Below are 22,143 nucleotides of genomic sequence, written 5' to 3' on the forward strand. Positions count from 1 at the left end.
GTAGGAGTTGACAAAGTTGTCCAGTAATTTTACAAGAGCAAAGAATGAATTTTGAGAGGTAGTTTGTCACACCCAAGAAACACAGTAGCACGGTACCACGGGGCTGGTTTAGCACACTGGGCTAAATCGCTAGCTTTTAAAGCAGACCCAGGCAGGCCAGCAGCACGGTTTAATTCCCGTACCAGCCTCCCCGAACAGGGGCCGGAATGTGGCGACTAGGGGCTTTTCACAGTAACTTCATTCAAGCCTACTTGTGGCAATAAGCGATTTTCTTTTTTTTTTTCATTTTGGACCGGAATATCCATGTGGCATATGGCCACAATCTCCTCTGGATCATGTTTTACACCACCATCTGCCAGCAGGTAGCCCACATCCTGCACCTATTAGCACTTTGCAGTGTTGAGCTTCAAACTGAAATCCCTGATTTTGTTTAGGATATAATGAAGCCGCCCATCATGTTCAGCTACAGTACGACTCCAGATCAGGATGACATCAACTGTGATTTCATATGGTTTATCTGCAAAGAGCTGTTCCATCCAGCCTTGAAAAACCTTCCTGACGTTAGAGATACCATATGGTATTCAGAAATTATGGTATCTGCCTACCAGAGACATGAGTATGGTCAATCTTGACGATACCAGATCCAGTGGGATTTGACTAAATCCACATTTCACTTCTAACACACTAAATACCCTTGTTTGTGGCATGTCTGCAATGGCCTGTTCTACTGTCTTCATGTAGTGATGTGGCACAAGTAGTGCTTTGTTTAAAAGTATAGGATCAATACCATATCCTGACCGTACTATATTTTTTTACCATGGCTACCATTTGCGAAACCCATTCTGAGGCCTCTTCCACTGGGGTAATTACATTGTAACGACACCTTGGGCTCGTGCATTGTCAATTCCAGCCCCACTTGACAGCAGTTACAACACAATTGAATTCACCAATAATTCTTAGAAAAATACCTGAAGTCTGTGGCCCTTGGCTGCCCAATAATTGCAATCACCAGGTTTGTAAATTTAAACACAATTACTTTTTATTCATAACAAGAACTAGAATGAAATATGCAGCAAATGCAACTGGTTAACCATTACCTAATTCCTCATCCCCATTTTAACTTGCCCCCCACCCCCATCCCCTACACCCACACACAAGACAGACAGACACAGAGGGGATGAGAGGGGTGAAAATCATAAGCAAAGAAACAAGAGTCTTTGTTTCAGCTGGTTGACTTTAGGCAGACTTCACTTCAAAGTAAGCTTTCAGATCCAGGGCCGGGATTCTGCGGGAATTGGCGGGGCGGGCAACTCCGGCGTGAAGGAGTGCGTAAACCACTCCAGCGTCGAGCCGCCCCAAAGGTGCGGAATCCTCCGCACCTTCAGGGGCTAGGTTGGCACCAGAGTGGTTTGCGCCGTGCCGGCAGGTGGGGAAGGGGCTTGGCGCCACGCCAACCAGTGGCGAAGGGCCTCCACCGGCCAGCGCGAGTTGGCGCATGCGCCGGAGCGCCAGCGTGTGTTGGCGTCATCCCAGCACAAGCACAGGGCGGGTTTATCTCCGCGTCGGCCATCACGGAGGACCACAGCGGCTGACACGGAATGGAGTGCCCCCACGGCACAGGCCAGGCCGCGGATCGGTGAGCCCCGATCGCGGGCCAGGCCATCGTGGGGGCATCTCCCAGGGCCAGATTCCCCCGTGCCCCCCGAGGACACCGGAGGCCGCCTGCGCAGCAAGGTCCCGCCGGTAAATACCTGGTGTAATATACGCCGGTGGGACTGGCCGAAAACGGGCGGCCACTCGGCCCATCGTGGGCCGGAGAATCATGGGGGGCCCGCTGCTAGTGGCCACCGACCAGCTTGGCACGATTCCTGCCCCCGCCAATTCCCCGGCGTCGGAGGATTCGGCAGCTGGCAGGGGCGGGATTCACGCCGCCCTCCGGCGATTCTCCGACCCGGCGGGGGGTCGGAGAATCCCGCCTCAGGTCTCTGTTTTCAGCTTGTAATGGTTTTCACTGTTGACACATTCAGGTATCTGTGTTTCATAAATACAACAACTCACAGCCTTTCTGGAGAGAGGGAGAGAGAGAGAGAGAGAATCTTCCCCCTGAATGCCCAGGGTTTAAACTCTGCTTTCCTAGCTCTCTGGAAATCATCCCAGACAGGCAGGATCCAAACACCACCTCTTCCAGGGCAGAATATGGCCTTCTGGCCAATTCATTGCTCACCAGCAAATCAATCGAACCGAATTCCACCCCATCTCTCGGGTGCTGAAAAGTCTGCATTCTCCTGTTCAAAAAAGACAGCACCATATACTATGTTGCAACTGTTTGACTTTTTCATTCTCTCTACTGCTTGACGTAAAGATACATGTCCATTAATCATCCATAGATCAAAATGATAACAGCAAAAATAAAGGCGAAATAAGGGAATCATCTGGAAGGAACTTTGCAGCACCCATTTCTGTCAGTCAATGCAGCCCGCAGATTACCTTTTGTTTCATTGCAATCGGTATCCTTCTTGGCATGCATATTGTTGGTGTGAAGGAGTCACCTAATCTCATATGCTATATAACTAGTAGCTTGCTGATTGTCTGACAGTCAAAAATGTCACTGCACCTTGTCATCTCCGGGGCTTCTGGGCTAAATTGAATTACCCCTGACGAGATGCAGTCCTGGAGTCCCAGTAATGGCTTGAGATTTTGGGCCACAACATGGATATCAAAGTTTCCCTGTATGTAGAAAAATGTGGCCACGCCCTCAGTGGTGATTGTCTGTCCACCATAAGGCACGAGGTCGGACTGCTGGTTGGGATCCACTGTTGCCTCCAGGTCTATTTTGCGTAGTTTGTTTCTGGATAGAACAAAAGAGGTTGAATGTCTTGTCAAGAGGAAAAAGGAAGCGTATGTAAGGCTGAGAAAACAAGGTTCAGTTGGGTCACTTGAGGGTTACAAGGAAGCAAGGAATGAGCTAAAAAAAAAGGGCTTAGGAGAGCTAGGAGGGGGCATGAGAAGTCCTTGGCGGGTCGGATCAAGGAAAACCCCAAGGCTTTTTACTCTTATGTGAGAAATAAAAGAATGACCAGGGTGAGGTTAGGGCCGGTCAAGGACAGTAGTGGGAACTTGTGCATGGAGTCAGAAGAAATAGGAGTGGCGTTGAATGAATACTTTCCTTCAGTGTTCACCAAGGAGAGGGGCCATGTTTTTGAGGATGAGAGGCGGGTAGGCTGGAGGAGGTAGATGTTCTGAGGAAGGATGTATTAGCAATTTTGAAAAAGCTTAGGGTCGACAAGTCCCCTGGGCCAGATGGGATATATCCAAGAATTCTTTGGGAGGCAAGGGATGAGATTGCAGAGCCTTTGGCTTTGATCTTTGGGTCCTCACTGTCCACAGGGATAGTGCCAGAGGACTGGAGAGTGGCAAATGTTGTTCCTCTGTTCAAGAAAGGGAATAGGAATGACCCTGGTAATTATAGGCCGGTTAGACTTACTTCGGTGGTCGGTAAGTTAATGGAAAAGGTCCTGAAGGATAGGATTTTTGACCATTTGGAAAGATGCAGCTTAATCCGGGATAGTCAACACAGATTCGTGAAGGGTAAGTCTTGCCTCACAAATTTGATTGAATTCTTTGAGGAGGTAACTAAGTGTGTAGATGAAGGTAGAGCAGTTGATGTCGTATACATGGATTTTAGTAAGGCGTTTGATAAGGTTCCCCATGGTCAGCTTATGAAGAAAGTAAGGAGGTGTGGGATAGAGGGAACTTTGGCCAATTGGATAACTAACTGGCTATCACATAGAAGACAGAGGGTGGTGGTGGATGGAAAATTTTCAGACTGGAGACCAGTTACCAGCGGTGTACCACAGGGATCAGTGCTGGGTCCTCTGCTATTTGTGATTTTTATCAATGACTTGGAGGAGGGGGCTGAAGGGTGGGTCAATAAATTTGCTGATGACACCAAGATTGGTGGAGTAGTGGATGAGGTGGAGGGCTGTTGTAGGCTGCAAAGAGACATTGATAGGATGCAGAGCTGGGCTTAAAAATGGCAGATGGAGTTTAACCCTGATAAGTGTGAGGTGATTCATTTTGGTTAAAAAAATGTGAATGTTGATTACAGGGTCAACGGCAGGGTTCTGAGGGATGTGGAGGAACAGAGAGATCTTGGGGTTCATGTCCACAGATCTCTGAAGGATACCACTCAAGTGGATAGAGCCGTGAAGACGGCCTATAGTGTGTTAGCGTTTATCAACAGGGGGCTTAAGTTTAAGAGCCGCGGGGTTATGCTGCAACTGTACATGACCATGGTGAGACCACATTTGAGTATTGTGTGCAGTTCTGGTCACCTCACTATAGGAAGGGTGTGGAAGCATTGGAAAGGGTGCAAAGGAGATTTACCAGGATGCTGCCTGGTTTGCAGGATAGGTCTTATGAGGAAAGGTTGAGGGAGCTAGGGCTTTTCTCTTTGGAGTGGAGGAGGATGAGAGGTGACTTAATAGAGGTTTATAAGATGATGAGGGGGATAGATAGAGTGGACATTCAGAGACTATTTCCTCGGGTGGATGTAGCTGTTACAAGGGGGCAGAAGTATAAGGTTCAGGATGGGAGTTATAGGAGGGATGTCCAAAGTAGGTTCTTTACTCAGTGAGCGGTTAGGGTGTGAAATGGACTGCCTGCTGTGACAGTGGAGTCAGACACTTTAGGAACTTTCAAGCGGTCATTGGATAGGCACATGGGGCACACCAGAATGACAGGGAGTGGGATAGCTTGATCTTGTTTTCGGACAATGCTCGGCACAACATCGAGGGCCAAAGGGCCTGTTCTGTGCTGTATTGTTCTATTCTGTAAGATAGAACTTTGCACTTTGCTCCTGTATCGGTTTTGACTTTTAACGTGGCATTGGTTGAGATTATCTATGGTGTGAATATTTCTCCTTTTTGAGTGGCTGATTCCACACTTTCGCAATATAGCATGGATAATTGCATTGATATTGCCTTGGTCGTTTCATTCAGATGACACTGTAACTCACTAATCCGCGCTACATGCCTGTCCCTGGGAAAGCGACTTGCAATGATACTACTGCCATAGGAGAGAAACTGCTGTCATTTGGGTCTGCAGCATTTGGTGAAGTAATTCCACTTGCCAGTGATTACCCCACTTTTTTTCCAAAGACAAATACATTTATCCTGTCTGTAGTGTGCTGACCGCTGCAATTGGTGCAGAGCACCCCTGAGCTGAAACACTTCAGTTTTCAGTTTTCTGCAGATATGGTGCTGTTTGCCACCAGAAATCTTTCTGCAATGTTACAGATCATTCATCAATTTTGCACACAAATTGCTGCAGTTGATGCAGAGTGTTCCTTGTGTTGCACATACTTCCGTTTCCCTCCAAAACCCTGCTGTTTCCCACTTGAATTCTCTGTTCAATCTCTCAGACTGCTAGTTTAATTTGCACATTTTTAAAGCAGACTGTTTCAGTAGCTGTTTTCAGAGTACATCATTTTCAATGCCCCAACGGATCCCTAACAAATTTGTCAGCAAACCCTCTAGATGTGCATTTTTCTGCTCAGACCTTTAGTGTGTCCATGCAGGACTGGACTAATTTGAATGGTTTCTGATCAGTAGAATGGAATATGTGACTGTCTAAAATTAAGTTTTTAAGCGGGGAGCATATTTCTTCGAATTTATGAAGGATAATTGCTAGGTCCTCTTTACGTTCTTGTGAATCAAAGTTAAACAATCTAAACTTGGTGACCGTTGTGAGACCTGCTAAGTTCAGCAGGATTGTACCATTTTGTTTTTTTCAGACAGCGCTGAAGCACGGAAGATGATCTATTCCCTCTTGAATCTGCCCCAATTGTCCGCCACACTCTGATCAAAGACAAATGGGTCAATGTTTCGAAGACCCCGTGGCATCCTGCCATCCCTGACATTATGTATTTCTGCATGGTGCATTAAATCAACACGTGCACAGGAGACTTTCAACAAACAGGAGATTTATTAACTAAACATACAAACTCTCATTAACCCGAGGTCATGGGTAATTCTACCAGGCTCCGTCCCGTGATGCTCTACGTGACTGCGTCATCATGCAGGAACACAATGACCCAGTCGACAAGCACCATATTCATTATTCTTGCAGGTTAGACAGTCTTCCTCAGGTGACTCCAGACATGCTGCAGCATAAAATATAGAAACCATTGACGTACAATTCAGTGACCTTCCATCAGACCCGACAGGTTGACTTGGTTTCTAGCTTCACAGATGCTGCGGATGCTGCCAGACCTGCTGAGTATTTCCAACATTTTCATATTTATAACAGGTTTCCAGAACAGTGTTTGGCTTTTGCAGATGCTGAAACTTGACATCTCAGAATAAGTTGAATGGCTATTAACCCTTTGGGAAATCCAACAGAATGGACAGATCAAAAAAAAGGATAAATGTTTTTAAAAATCACAACTTGTAATTCGTATGGCAGCAAGGTAATTCCACAAAGGAAAATATAGCAATGTTGAAGTTTGCAGAGTTGCAATTGTTTTGTAAATGTGATTTTTTTCTTTTAAATCTGTAGTTTTTGTCTGCACTCTGTCAGAATATACACCAGTATATTATGGTGCAGACACACACTGATGGACACACAGTGGGACCAATCAACATACACAACACCGCAGCCAATCACCAGTGAGAGCACATGCACTATATATACAGGGGGCATCAGAGTTCCCGCTCATTCGAGTAGCAGCTAGCTAGGAGGACAGAGCTCACAGCCTGCAACACAGACATTCACCATGTGCTGAGTGCATCGACTGGTTAGGACAAGGCAAAGGTCTTTAGTTAAAGCTAGTATCGTATCAACCCACAGTCTGAGTATGTTGAAACAGTTAATGGTTTAATAAAATAGTGTTGCACTATTTCAAGTGTTGGTGACCTGTATGTGATCCAGAACACCCAACACATCACACTCCTTCACAAAACAAAACTGGTGTACAGTTCCCATGATTTGGGCAGCCTAGAACTCCCATCAATTACACATGTGGCAAACCTTTACAAATACTTGTCAGTTATGAGCGTGAGTGGTCACAGCTAAGCCCTATCCTGTTTTCAGAAATGTATATATTCAGAAACGGTTTCAGCATCCTTAGACCACAGCCACATTTTTCTCTCACCAACCCAGAAGTGCTTGGGCCAACTGTAGCTCCCCCACCATTTTCCACTGGTTGTAAAGTTCCTAACCAAAGTGAGTTTGGGGTGTTCCAATCTAATTCTTACTATGGATAAATATTCAAAAAACTAGTGCTCTTCGTTTTAAAGAAACGCCAGTTTAGCACCAGCGAAAGCATTGCTAACAGCATCTGCACTTAACACTTCCTGAGTTCACAAAGCAAACTTGAACTTAAAAGTCATGCTCTTTCAGTGGTAGCAAATATTGCACACAGCAGAATGCGGCACCAATTCAACACTAAATGACATTATATTTGAAATTATATTCAGCAAGGTCGCATCATAGCTGGTGTTGGAAGTAAATAATGCACCGCAGCAGGTTATATTTTGAGGGGGCTTTGGTGTATTGATGAAGCAGGGTGGAGGAATTTTACTCTGTGCCTAATTGTGTGTTTGACCTTGTAAGTGCTTACTGCCTATAATGGAAACCTAGAATGGAAAATGTCTCAACATTAATATCCATCACTTTAGGCAGCACAAAAGAGTCTTTTTCAAAAAAACTACAATGGTGATCAAAACAATGCAGCTTTGAAGGTTGTTAAGCACACTCGAGAGGGCCTCAGCTCAATTTTCAAACCACAGTATGTCATGTTATGCAAACATGCAGCTAATGAACACATAGACTAGGACACGACCAATGAGCAGTCAGGACACTCAGGGGTGGTATCTCACTATAAAAGGGATGAGGCACTCACACCCCGTCTCTTTCCACAGACCAACATCTACAGAGTGAGACAGGATGTATCCTCAGCAACACACCCCGGCACGTGGCTTAGAGCAAGGCTGGTTCAGTTAGACTGAGTTACTACATTTAGATTAGCAGAGAGTCAAACTCATTGAGAACTGTGCTAATAGTTCAATAAAACACATTGAACTCACTTCAAAGTCTGGAGCATCTTTTACTCAAAACTGCATCAAGTGGCAGCTTGTGTTATTCCAAATTACACAACACAACATGATACCAGGAGTCTGTTCAATCTAGTTAGTTCAACTCAGCAAGATCCGTGACGACCAGCGAATGTATACCAGCACAGTGAAAAAGATTCCGGCTCCTCACCAGCTCAGGACCTCCGGCAATCTCAGTGCCAACTGGCGGACATTCAAGCAGAAATTTCAGCTTTACATCGAAGCATCAGACCTCAATGGTGCGTCTGATGCACGGGAGATAGCTCTTCTCCTTACCACAGCGCGTGATCACGCCTTGGAAATATTCAACTCCTTTCACTTCGCTGAAGACCAGGACAAGACAAAGTTTCAGACCATCCTGGACAGGTTTGACAGCCACTGTGAGGTGGACACCAACGAAATCTTCGAGCGCTACATATTCAAGCAGCGATTGCAAGGTAAAGACGAATCCTTCAACTCATATTTAACTAACCTTAGACTGCTAGCGCAATCCTGTAACTTCGGTGATATCACTGACTCCATGATCAGAGACCAAATCGTTTTTGGAGTTCACTCTGATCCTCTGAGAGAGCAGTTACTGAAGATCAAGCATGTGACCCTGCCAGTCGCGATTGAAACATACACAGTGCATGAGCACGCTGAAAATCGCTATTCCTAGTACAAAACGGCAGAAAATGATAAACTAGCCTCCCACTAGGTGGAGAGTGTGCAGGCCATCTCCCGGATGCTGCATCTCAACATTGACGAAAGCCGCCATTTTGCGCGCTCTTCCCGGGGCCCGACGCATGCGCGATGCGAACGGGATAATGAAGCGGCCGAAACCCGCACTGCGCAGGTGCAGACGTCTGAGAACCGCATTGCATGTGCAACCACGTACGGAGTGTCAGGATATCAAAGTCATGACATGTTCGAACTGTGGCACCGCCCATTTAAAGAAACACTGCCCTGCAAGAGGCAGATGCTGTTTAAACTGCGGGAAGCCAGGCCACTATGCAACCCGGTGCAGCTCTGCACCACCAGTCAGGAGCCAGCGCTCCCAATTCCGATGACAGCGTATCCGGAGTGTGCAACAACGCCTACAGGATTCTGATCCCGGCATTGCAACGGATCCAGATGATGAATGCCTGGTCAACGCCTACCGTGTGGGCATTATTACAATGTGTGAATATGCCACACCACACTCATCGCAAGTCCAGTCAGTCCTAGCTGTGGATTCCGAGGATGAATGGCGAGCAGTGATGAAGGTCAACCACTGCCCCATCCAGTTCAAGATGGACACGGGTGCTTCTGCCAACCTCCGCTCACAGGCAGACTTCAGATGCATTAAGAAGCCCCCCATGGTCCTTCCAGATGCCTGCACGATCCTGGATTACAACGGGAATGCCATCACGGCACTGGGACCCTGCCATCTGCACGTATCCAACCGACACACACAAGCACGGTTACGCTTTGAAATTGTTCAGCCCCGATAGGGCATCCCGACTAGGTGCGCACGCCTGCAAGCAGCTGTACCTTATTCAAAGGGTTTACACCACGACATCCTCCCATGTGGATCTTCAGGCTGGCATCGACAACATCCCCGCCCAGTATCCAGATGTGTTCAACGGGATGGGCATGCTGCCGTATTGATACATGATTCTGCTATGACCTGATGCCAAGCCAGTGGTCCATGCACCATGAGGTGTCCCTGCTCCATTGAGAGAGCGCCTGAAGGCACAGCTCAAGGACCTTCAGCAAAAAGGCATCATATCCAAGGTCACCGAACCGACTGACTGGGTCAGCTCGATGGTGTGCGTAAAGAAGCCTTCGGGGGACCTGCACATCTGCATTGATCCCGAGGATCTCAATAAGAATATCATGCGGGAACACTACCCCATCCCAAAGCTTCTTCACCAAATTGGATGCACCACAGGGATTTTGGCAAATCCAACTGGAAGAGTCTAGCAGAAGGCTCTGCACCTTCAACACGCCTTTTGGCAGGTACTGCTATAATCACATGCCATTTGGCATCATCTCGGCATCGGAGATATTCCATCGCATCATGGAGCAGATGATGGAAGGCATTGAAGGGGTTTGTGTGTACGTGGATGACATCATCATATGGTCCACGACCCCTGAAGAACATGTGTCCTATCTCCAGAAGGTATTCCGCCGTGTACATGCCAACGGCCTAAAGTTAAACAGGTCCAAATGTTGTTTTGGCACATCGACGCTCAAGTTCCTAGGCAACCAGATCTCACAGCATGGTGTGCAGACAAAATCAAGGCCATCGAGGGGATGAAGGTCCCTGAGGACAGAAAGGTGCGCTTCTTGGATATGGTCAATTTTCTGGGCGAGTTCATTCCAAACATGGCCACACACACCACGGCCCTCCACAACCTGGTGAAAAAGTCAACTGCCTTTGAGTGGAAGGCAGCACATCAGGCAGAGTGGCTGGAGCTGAAAGCCAAGCTCACCACTGCACCAGTCCTGGCATTCTCCGACCCGGACCGGGAGACAAAGATATCCACAGATGCGAGTCAGGATGGCATTGGTGTGGTGTTGCTTCAACGAGATGACACATCTATACAATTTGCTTCAACCACCCCTTCTGGTAGCGCATTCCAAAATCAGGCCACTTTTGTAAACTAAATTTAGAGTACCCAATTAATTTTTTCCAATTAAGGGGCAATCTAGCATGGCCAATCCACCTATCCTGTACATCTTTGGGTTGTGGGGGCGAAACACAGGCAAACATTGGGAGAATGTGAAAATTCCACACGGACAGTGACCCAGAGCTGGGATCGAACCTAGGACCTAAACGCCGTGAGACTGCAGTGCTAACCACTGCACCACCGTGATGCCCTATCAGGCGTCTTTTGATGAATTCCTTCCTGATTAAATTTCTTGGTAACTATCTTCCATTAATGGCCTCTACTTATGTCAATTCATTAAGAGGAAACTTTCTCTCTGTATGCACTCTGTCAAGAACTCTGTAAGGTCTTATGGTCACCCCTCAGCCTTTTTGTCAAGAGAGAATAGACCCAGTCTGTCAATCCTGATATGTATACCCACATATTTCTGATATCTCCCTTGGAAATCCTCTCTGCACCATCTCCAGTGCCTCCATATCCTCTTTAAAACTTGATAACTAGAACTGGATGCAATACTCTTAAGTGTGGTCTAAGCAAGGTTCGTTGAAAGTTTGTCATACCTTCCCTACTTTTCAATTCTACCCCTCTAGAAATAAAGCCGAATCTTTAATTTGTTATTTTTTATGGTCTTGTTAACCTGTAGTTACAATATAAAATGATTGGTACATTTATAATCCAACTTCCCTTTGTTCCTATAACCCACCTAGATTTGTATCTTCTAAGGAATAAGTAATCTCCCTATTCCTCCTACCAAAGTATGCTACATTACATTTATCTTTGTTTTATTCATTTGCCAATTCAACACGTTTATTAATGTCACCCTCCATATTGGCTACCCCCCAAATTTAGTGTCATCACATGTAGAAATCATTTTGATTCCAAACAAAGTCAAATCATTCATGCAGGTTGTGAACTGTGGTGATTCCAGCATTGTTCCTTGTGGAACATCTCATCCTACCTGCCACTCTTTCCTCAAACTCTTTGCTTTCTGTCTTGCAGCTAGCAAGTAATCCATTTTTCCACTTCCCACCTGACTCCATAGGCTCATCAGTAGTAGGTTATGAAGCACCTTTTTGACGCCCTTTTGAAAATCCAGCTAAATTACATTTCTGCATTACCATTGTCGATTCCCTCTCTTAACTCCTTTAAAAAATCAGTGAGGCTGCTCAAACAAGATTATGCCTTTGAAATAAATGCTGACTATTCATGTTTATATTTCTCATTCCTGGATGTTCATCTAATCTTGGCTTTCGTAAGGATTGCATTATTTTTCAGATTACTGATGTCAAACGGACTATAATTCCCTGGACCTGCTCTGCCATACTTCTTAAAGATAGGAATTACATTAGATATATGCCAGTACACCTTTTTGGCGCTACATATTTTTCTAATGACATCTTTAACACATGTAGTAATGCCTCTGCTATGTCTTCCCTGGATTCTTTTAGAATTTGTGGATGCAATCCATCCGGGTCAGGGGGCTTATCCTTTTTGAGTTTGTTTAGTTTAATAAATGCATTTCTTTTGTTTTAAATGCACTCATAGAATTTCTTACTTCATCATTTAATATCACGTCCACCTCTTCTGTCTCCCTTGTAATTATCAGAGTGAAATAATTCCATCATTTTCTGTGGAATCTATCATGTATCATTTCCAATTCAATGGATTTTATAATTTCCTGCGGAATCTATCATTTCCTGCCAAATCGTTCGTTCCTTGTGGTATTATTCCATCATTCCCTTAATGGTCCTTTTTTTACTGATGTGCCTGTAAAACATTTTATTTGTATGCTTTTCTTTCATTTACCTTAATAATTTAATTTCCATCATTTCACTTTGCCTTTCTAATTTTTTTTTCTCACCTAATCTCTTCATATTTTCTCCTTTCCTAGACTCCTCGGTTGTCTACATACTTACAATGCCTCTTTCCTAAGCCTCAATTGCTTCATAAGAACATAAGAACTAGGCGCAAGATGAGGCAATTCATCCCATTGAGCCTGCTTTGCTATTCAATACGATCATGGCTGATTTAATCTCGGCCTCAACTCCACTTCCCTGCCGTATCTCCAAAATGTGTCAACCCATTACAAATTTAAAATTTCGTCAAATTTACTCAATGTCCCAGCATCCATTGCCCTCTGGCGTAGTGAATTCCACAGACTCGTGACCATTTGAGAGAAGTAATTTCTCCTCATCTTTTAAATATGCCACCCCTTATCCTAAAACTGTCTCCTCTTGTTCGAAGTTTCCCCACAAGATTAAACATTTGCTCGACATCTACTTTGTTGATATTGTTCATCATTTATGTACCACAATTAGATCTCCTCTTGTTCTTCTAAACTCTGGAGGTATAGGCCTAAACTGCTCAATCGCTCTTCAGAAGACACACCCCTCACCTCTGGAATCAATATAGTGAACCTCCTCTGAACTGCCTCCAACGCAACTACACCCTCCTCAAGTAAGGTGACCAAAACTGTACTCAATGCTCCAAGTGCAGTCTCACCAATGCCTTGTACAGTTGCAGCAACACTTTCTTACTTTTATACTCTATTCCTTTCGCCATGAATGCCAAAATTCCACTTGCCTTCTTATTAGATACTGTGCCTGTATACGAGTTTTCTGCGATTCATGCACGAGGTCCAGATCCCTCTTCACCGAAACACTCTGTAGTTTCTTTCCATTTAGATAGTAAATTGTCCTTCTATTTCCTGATAAAATGGATAACCTCGCACCGATTCACGATAACCTCCTTCTGCCAAATTTTGGCCAAATTATTTAACCTGTCTATATCCATTTGTTATTTTCTTATTTCCTCATCAGAACATAGGGCGGGATTCTCCCAGCCCGGGGCCGGGCTGGAGAATCCCCGCAACCGGGCCATGCCGCCCCGACACTGGCACGCGATTCTCCGCAGAGCGGCAAATCGGCGCTGGCGTGTTGGGTGCGCGCCAGTCGCAGGCCACTGTACCCGGCCGGGCCGCCGATTCTCGGCCCGAAATGGGCCGAGCGGCCGCTCTAAAAAGACAGAGTCACGCCGGTGCCGTCCACACCTGGTTGCAGCCAGTGGGAACTCTGCACGAAGGGTCGGAGGGGCGGCCTGTGGGGGGGGGCTCCGACACCGGGGGGGGCCTCCGATGGGGCCTGGCCCGCGATCGGGGCCCACTGATCGGCAGACCTGCCTCTCGCTCCCCGGGCCTATTTTCTTCCGCGCCGGCCCCTGAACTCCCGCGCCATGTTGCATCGGGGCCGGCGGGTTGAGGGAAGCCACCGCGCATGCGCAGTGGCGCCTGCGCGGCGCACGGTTCGCACCGTGATGGGAGGCTGGAACGGCATGAACCGCTCCAGCGCCGTGCTGGCCCCCTGTAGAGGCCAGAATCGGTACTCCCAGCGGCTCGTTCACGCCGTCGTGAAACACGATGGCGTTTCTGATGGCGTGGACACTCTGCCGCCGAATGAGAGAATCCCGTCCATAGTGTCTCATCTATTTTAGTGTCATCTGCAAATATGGCTGTCGAACCTTCTATCCCTGTATCAAGTCATTAATATAGATTGTAAATAGTTGGGGCCCAAGGGACGAATCCTGTGGCTAGTTACATCTTGCCATCCAGAAAAAGTCTTACAACACCAGATTAAAGTCCAACAGGTTTGTTTCGAATCACTCGCTTTCGGAGCGCAGCTCCTTCCTCAGATGAATGAAGAGGTGGGTTCCAGAAACACAGATATGGACAAAGTCAATGATGCAAGACAACACTTTGAATGCGAGTCTTTGCAGGTAATTAAGTCTTTACAGGTCCAGATAGAGTGACTGAAGAGAGGGATAATCACAGGTTAAAGAGGTGTGAATTGTCTCAAGCCAGAACAGTTGATAGGATTTCGCAAGCCCAGGTCAGATGGTGGGAGATGAATGTAATGCGACATGAATCTAAGGTCCAGGTTGATGCCATACTCATGAGTGCGGAATGTGGCTATCAGTTTCTGCTTGGCAATTCTGCGTTGTTGCGCGTCTTGAAGGCCGCCTTTGAGAACGCTTACCCGAAGATCAGAGGCTGAATGCCCTTGACTGCTGAAGTATTCCCTGGCTGGAAGGGAACATTCCTGCCTGGCAATTGTTGTGCGATATCCGTTCATCCATTGTCGCAGCGTCTGCATGTCTCGCCAATGTACCATGCCTCGGGACCCTCCTGTCCCTGACGACTGGCTGAGTTCAAGATAGATTTTTCCATTTGTTCATGCGACGTGGAAGAGAGCAAGACAGAGTAGTTGTGAGATAGTTGAACTATAGTTAATAGTGTAGATGCGTAGTGTAATCTTTACTCAACTAATTCCTTTGTAATATGTTCAAATCTAATTCAGTGTAGTGTAATAAATTAGCTTTGTTTATTAAACACAGCTTGCTGACCTTTGTTAGCACCACAACCTTCACCATCCTGAAAGAACTAAAACAAAGAACACAACATTGGCCAGCATTAAACGGTGCCTGGCGAGGTCTCCCAGGTGCAGCCGGTGAATCCCAGACATCGAGATAATCTGGTTTTTGAGTATTTAAATAAACCATTCAATTTGCATATCTGGATCTAGCCTAGAGAGATCCAGATCACGACGTCTCACGAGACATTTCAAGCATCGTGAATCGAGAGAGAGGCCTCTCGTGAGATTCAACGGCCTCGTCCCGACACCAAGTTGGCCACAACGAGACCTTGAATTGCGCCCTTCAACGTTGAATTCCACGGTTATGCTAATCATCAGCAAGCCACTTTTCTACAAAAGACCTTTCCCTCGGATCATGACACTTTGGATGGTGAAACATTCCAGAGTTACTTTTCAGCCAAACAACCAAGACTGCCCTGGTTCAGGGTTTCGACACTTTTGGGGAAGCACACAACTCTTTAGCATCTCCAAGCTATTTACATAGCTTTCCAGGTTTTAGATCCACACCGTACCTCCAAGAGCTCATGCACCCTGATTTGTTATGTTGCAGGTGTAACATAAGCGGCTTCCTTGTGGTGCATTTGACAAAGGAAGGTTCGGACGTGGAGATAACTTCAACACATTTATTAAACTAATTACACTTCAATTACTCGGGTTCGACACTACTGCTAATCCTACAATAGCTACCCAGACTGACTAACCAGTTGCTGCAATCCACGTGGTGGGTGTAATATTGAATCAACCCTGTATCTGTACTCACTGACTGTCTCCACTGGAAAGAGGCAGATCATGGGTGTAGTGTCCTTTATACATGGGTTGGTGTAATGCCTCCCTGTGGTCGCGTCACCTCATTGTGTATCGTGAATGTCCATTGGTCGTGTCCTATCTAACTTATCTATTGGTTGAGTGTGTGTGTGTGATGTTTCTGGTGCTCCCTCTAGTGTCTAGCTAGCCTACATGCATTTACATTGATGCACACCCCCTTCCTCCAAACAGAAAACAGGCATCTTCTTGAGAGTAATGTTCGTCTCCTCACAAGAATTCAGTGTGTTCCCTTTTCTGTCTATATCATTTCTATTTGTGTCTGTGGGCTGATCAATCTCGCCCTCCACGCTCTTCTTGTAGCTCTCCTTTATGTCTGCACCTCTCCTTTGTCTGCCAGCCTCATAGCTTTTGCATCTTAACTTCCTTGCTGTTCATGCTGTTTCCCGGTGTATGGTTGTCATAGTAAGAAGCCTTACAACACCAGGTTAAAGTCCAACAGGTTTGTTTCGATATCACTAGCTTTCGGAATGCTGCTCCTTCCTCAGGTGAATGAAGAGGTATGTTCCAGAAATATATATACATAGACAGATTCAAAGATGCCACACAATGCTTGGAATGCGACCATTAGCAGGTGATTAAATCTTTACAGGTCCAGAGGTGAGGTAACCCCAGGTTAAAGAGGTGTGAATTGTATTAAGCCAGGACAGTTGGTAGGATTTCGCAGGCCAGATGGTGGGGGAAGAATGTAATGCGACATGAATCCCAGGTCCCGGTTGAGGCCGCACTCATGTGTGCGGAACTTGGCTATAAGTTTCTGCTCGGCGATTCTGCGTTGTCGCATGTCCTGAAGGTCGCCTTGGAGAACGCTTACCCAGAGATCAGAGGCTGAATGCCCTTGACTGCTGAAGTGTTCCCCGACTGGAAGGGAACATTCCTGCCTGGTGATTGCCGCGCGATGTCCGTTCATTCGTTGTTGCAGCGTCTGCATGGTCTCACCAATGTACCACGCTTCGGGACATCCTTTCCTGCAGCGTATGAGGTAGACAATGTTGGCCGAGTCGCACGAGTATGTACCACGTACCTGGTGGGTGATGTTCTCACGTGTAATGGTGGTATCCATGTCGATGATCTGGCACATCTTGCAGAAATTGCTATGGCAGGGTTGTGTGGTGTCGTGGTCACTGTTCTGAAGTCTGGGTAGTTTGCTGCAAACAGTGGTTTGTTTGAGGTTGCGCGGTTGTTTGAAGGGATGTGGGGATGACCTTGGCAAGATGTTCGTCTTCATCGATGACGTGTTGAAGGCTGTGAAGAAGATGTCGTAATTTCTCCGCTCCAGGAAAGTACTGGACGACGAAGGGTATTCTGTCGGTTGTGTCCCATGTTTGTCTTCTGAGGAGGTTGGTGCGTTTTTTTGCTGTGGCGCGTTAAAACTGTCGATCGATGAGTCGAGCGCCATGTGAGAACCTCTCTGGCTACATCGAGGGCATCTTGAAACCCATCGTACAAGATACGCCCAACTTCTGTCGCGACACGACGGACTGCCTACAGAAACTCAGCACCCATGGACCAGTTGAACCAGGAACATTCCTCGTCACAATGGACGTCTCGGCACTCTACACCAGCATCCCCCATGACGACGGCATTGCTGCAACAGCCTCAGGACTCAACACCGACATCTGCCAAGCTCCAGACGCAATTCTGCAACTCATCCGCTTCATTCTGGATCACGTCTTCACCTTCGACAACAAGTTCTTCATCCAGACGCACGGAACAGCCATGGGGACCAGATTCGCACCCCAATACGCCAACATCTTCATGCACAAGTTTGAACAAGACCTACTCACCGCACAGGATCCTCAACCGATGTTATGCACCAGATACATCAATGACATTTTTTTCTTTTGGACCCACGGCGAAGAATCACTGAAACGACTACACGATGACATCAATAAGTTCCATCCAACCATCAGACTCACCATGGACTACTCCAAAATCAGTTGCATTCTTGGACACACTCGTCTCCATCAAGGACGGTCACCTCAGCACTTCGCTTTACCGCAAACCCACGGATAACCTCATGATGCTCCACTTCTCCAGCTTCCACCCTAAACCCATTAAAGAAGCCATCCCCTATGGACAAGCGCTCCGTAAACACAGGATCTGCTCAGACGAGGAGGAGCGTAACGGACATCTACAGATGTTGAAAGATGCCCTCGTACGAACAGGATATGGCGCTCGACTCATCGATCGACAGTTCCAACGCGCCACAACAAAAAACCGCACCGACCTCCTCAGAAGACAAACATGGGACAGAATACCCTTCATCGTCCAGTACTTTCCTGGAGCGGAGAAACTACGACATCTTCTTCACAGCCTTCAACACGTCATCGATGAAGATGAACATCTTGCCAAGGTCATCCCCACACCCCCACTACTTATTCTGTAAGTGGTCTAAATTAATTTGGAGGATTTGTGATAATCACAGTAAGATAATAATCAGCGAAAAGCATGATGGACCACCATGGAGAAACAGGCTGAATGTGAAGTAATCGCACAATTAAGTCAGTCTACAAGAAAAGGACCGGTAATTGCTACAGGTGATTTCAATTATCCAGAAATAGATTAAGAGCAGCACGACATATCAACAAGCGAATCTCAGAGGTGGGGGAAGAGGAGGAAGAGCAAATGAAATGAGTTCAAACATGACAGCTAAAGGAAGCATCAAGCCAGTTGATATTAAGAATTAATATTTGTACCAGTAGTTAGAAACTGCTGTTACAGTAACCTAACAAGTAATCAAAATATTTTTTTAATTTCATGGATCTGTTAAGTGACTTAAATTTCCCGACTTTGTAAAGAACCAATTTTCTGTTCCAAAGTTCAGCTATAAAAAGATGGATTTAGAGTTCAAATTATGGAATGAACAATGATAAGAAATGGAAGATTACAGCATCAATGTGATGGAATGTAAGTTCAATATCATTTCAAGTTAATGCATGAAAGCAAAAATAATTTCCTACTTTTCTGTTAATGCTGTTATTCCAGAAAGACCTCCAAAAATATTATTAATTTGGTGGAAGACAAAGACCACATCCATGACGATCGTGCTGAAGTGCGAGGATGTCACTTTGAGCTAAAGACAGATTCTGCACAGTATTTAACCTGTGCAACAAAGACATGGGGCGAAATTCTCCGGAAATGGCACGATGTCCACCGACTGGCGCCCAAAACGGCGCAAATCAGACGGGCATCGCGCCGCCCCAAAGGTGCAGAATGCTCCGCATCTTTGGGGGCCGAGCCCCAACATTGAGGGGCTAGGCCGGCGCCGGACGAATTTCCGCCCCGGCAGCTGGCGGAAAAGGCCTTTGGTGCCCCGCCAGCTGGCGCGGAAATGACATCTCCGGGCGGCGCATGCGCGTCAGCGACCGCTGACCGCATTCCCGCGCATGCGCAGTGGAGGGAGTCTCTTCTGCCTCCGCCATGGTGGAGACCGTGGCAGAGGCGGAAGGGAAAGAGTGCCCCCACGGCACAGGCCCGCCCGCGGATCGGTGGGCCCTGATCGTGGGCCAGGCCACCGTGGGGACACCCCCCGGGGCCAGATTGCCCCGCGGCCCCCCCCCCAGGATCCCGGAGCCTGCCCGCGCCGCATTGTCCCGCCGGTAAGGTAGGTGATTTAATTTACGCGGGCGGGACAGGCATTTTAGCGGCGGGACTTCGGCCCAAGCTTATTCATATCAGCACATGCACATTTGACTACATTTGGGTGTATGACACACACACAGTTGATTAGCTTAGTTTTAGTAGTTGATTAGCTCACTTTGCTTTCTACACTCTGTCAAAAGGGGTTCAAGATATGGTGAGTGACTGTACCCTGATCTTTTTCCCATAATCCACTCACAGTCAGTATTTGGTCAAATGAACATGGGCCAGGGTTCTCCGACCCGACGCCTCATCGGAGAATCCCCAGGGGGGGGGGGTGGGCGTGAGAATCGCGCCCCGCCACCCCGACGCCGGGTTCCCCATTCTCCGGCACCGATTCCCGGGCGCCCGCGAGATTCCCGGCCCGCCGGTCGGGGGCCGTTGACAGCGCCCCCGCAGTGATTCTCCGGGCCCCGATGGGCCGAATGGCCGACATGTTTGGCTGATTCCCGCCGGCGGGACCTGGAAGGTAAGTGTGCGGGGCCGTCCTGGAGGGGGGGGGGCAGAGGGATCCAACCACAGTGGCCTGGCCCGCGAACGGGGCCTACCGATCGGCGGGTGGGCTGGTTCCATGGGGGCCTACTTTACTCCGTGCCAGGCCCCTGTCGGGCTCCGCCATATTGCCGCGGAGAAGGGAACCCCTGCGCATGCGCGGAAATACACCGGCCATTGCACGCATGCGCGAACTCGTGCCAGCCATTCCATGCCGGCTGGGGCTGCGGGGACCACTCCAGCGCCAACCTAGCCCCCTAGGAAGGGGAGCATTCCCCTTTATCGGGGACAGTTGACGCCGGAGTGGTTGGTGCCACTTTTCACGCTGGTGTAGGGACATAGGCCCATTATTGGAGAATCCCGCCGTGGGAGAGGGGTTAAGAGGTTAGGGTAAGGTCAAGGCAGCTGAAAGCAAGGTGGTCGATGGTAGAGAGATTAATATAAGCGATGCACAACTGTTCAAAACCCATGCTGATAATAACTTGAAAAATGTTGCAACTTACCTCTGCAAACTCCCTCTTTGCAGATGAAGTAAATTATCTATCTCCTTGCGAAAAATTGAGGCAAAAATTTCATTGAGTACTTTTACAGCTGTGTTGCATTTATCCCTTGTTTTTATTATACATGTTTATGTTTTAAATTTGACTTCAGTGGCTGGATTATCAATCACCCTTGGGGATGAGGCCGGTGTGAGGGCACCTTTTCAAAATATCACGCCTGAACAGTGTATCAACCTTTTGACATGGCCTGGATGCACTAGAATTTTCAAAGGGACAGCAGGGGTGGAGCTGGCAACCTGAATGTTCCCAATTGTTTAGCTCATTAAAGTGTTTGTTAAGCTGGAGTGAGGCAGAATGAAATGTTCAAAGGTAAGAACAGGGAACAGTGAACTGTCTGGGACGGATTATTGCACAGCTGTTGGAAGCATAGCGTGGAGCTCCTGATATAAAATCTTGAATAAAACATGATCATCAGACTGAGGGGTTCATGCAATGGCCCAATATTAGCATCGCTTGAGCAGAGTGAATGAAGTGAGTGATGACCGAGCATTTGGAAACTTATTTGGACTGTGAGGTTACCTGCCTTTTGCTCACCTGCCTGTCCATTCTGCGATGCAGCAGCAAGTCTAGTCATGGCTGTGCTCTGCCTTTGAAAATCACCAACTCGAGCTAATCTCCATCTTCAGGTAGTGCCAGGCACCATTAATTAATAGGGCATCAAAATCATCTCTGGCCCAATTAGGGCCATGTCATGATGTGGTTTGATTTTAGGACCTGGAAATAATCCAGACAGCAGGTTTCTGTCGCTGGATTGAAAGCACAGCCTTAGGTTTCGTCTTGTATTTCCTTTCCATAATAGACATAACCTGTGGAGAATCAGGAGCAGAACCCTCCACTTGTTGGAGTCATACATAGCACAAATGAAGATGGTTGAGTTTTTTCAGGCTAATCATGTCAACCCCAGCATATCGTTGCAGGCATTCTTCAGTGTCCTCGGCCCAACTATCTTATCAATGACCTTCCCGCCAGTATAAGGTCAGAAGTGGAGATGTTTGTTATTGATTGCACAATGTTCAGTGTAATTCGTGACTCCTCAGATACTGAAGCAGTCTGTGCCTGCACGCAGCAAAACCTTGGCAACATTCAGGCTTGGGCTGATAAATGGCAAGTAATATTTGTATCACGCACATGTCAGGCAATCATCATCTCCCTTTGGTGTTCAATGACATTACCATCCCTGTATCTTCCACCATCAATATCCTTGTGTCTTAATATTGACCAGAAACCTAACTGGATCAGCCATATAAATATTATGGCTACAAGATGTCTGCATACATGCCGCTTTATTCAAGAATCTCAACACTATATGAAGCAAGCCAGCAAGTGCCCATCATCTGAAGCAAAGACACTTTTCACTTTCATTTACATTTCCACTCTTCCCCCCGCCCCCTCTGAGTTTGTCTCTTTTGTGAGTCTGTGTGTGTGTAGAGGGTGGGGTGAGGCAAGTTACAGT

General features: G+C 47.0%; 1 protein-coding gene across 2 annotated transcripts in view; it reads left to right on the forward strand.

Annotated features, from left to right (window-relative positions):
• The window catches only part of tenm4 (teneurin transmembrane protein 4), a 3,407,721-nt gene that overhangs the window by 1,727,924 nt on the left and 1,657,654 nt on the right, over window positions 1-22,143 (forward strand). The gene's annotated exons all lie outside the window — the stretch shown is intronic.

The sequence above is a fragment of the Scyliorhinus torazame genome, chromosome 15, assembly GCF_047496885.1.
Source record: "Scyliorhinus torazame isolate Kashiwa2021f chromosome 15, sScyTor2.1, whole genome shotgun sequence".
Taxonomy (NCBI): Eukaryota; Metazoa; Chordata; class Chondrichthyes; order Carcharhiniformes; family Scyliorhinidae; genus Scyliorhinus; species Scyliorhinus torazame.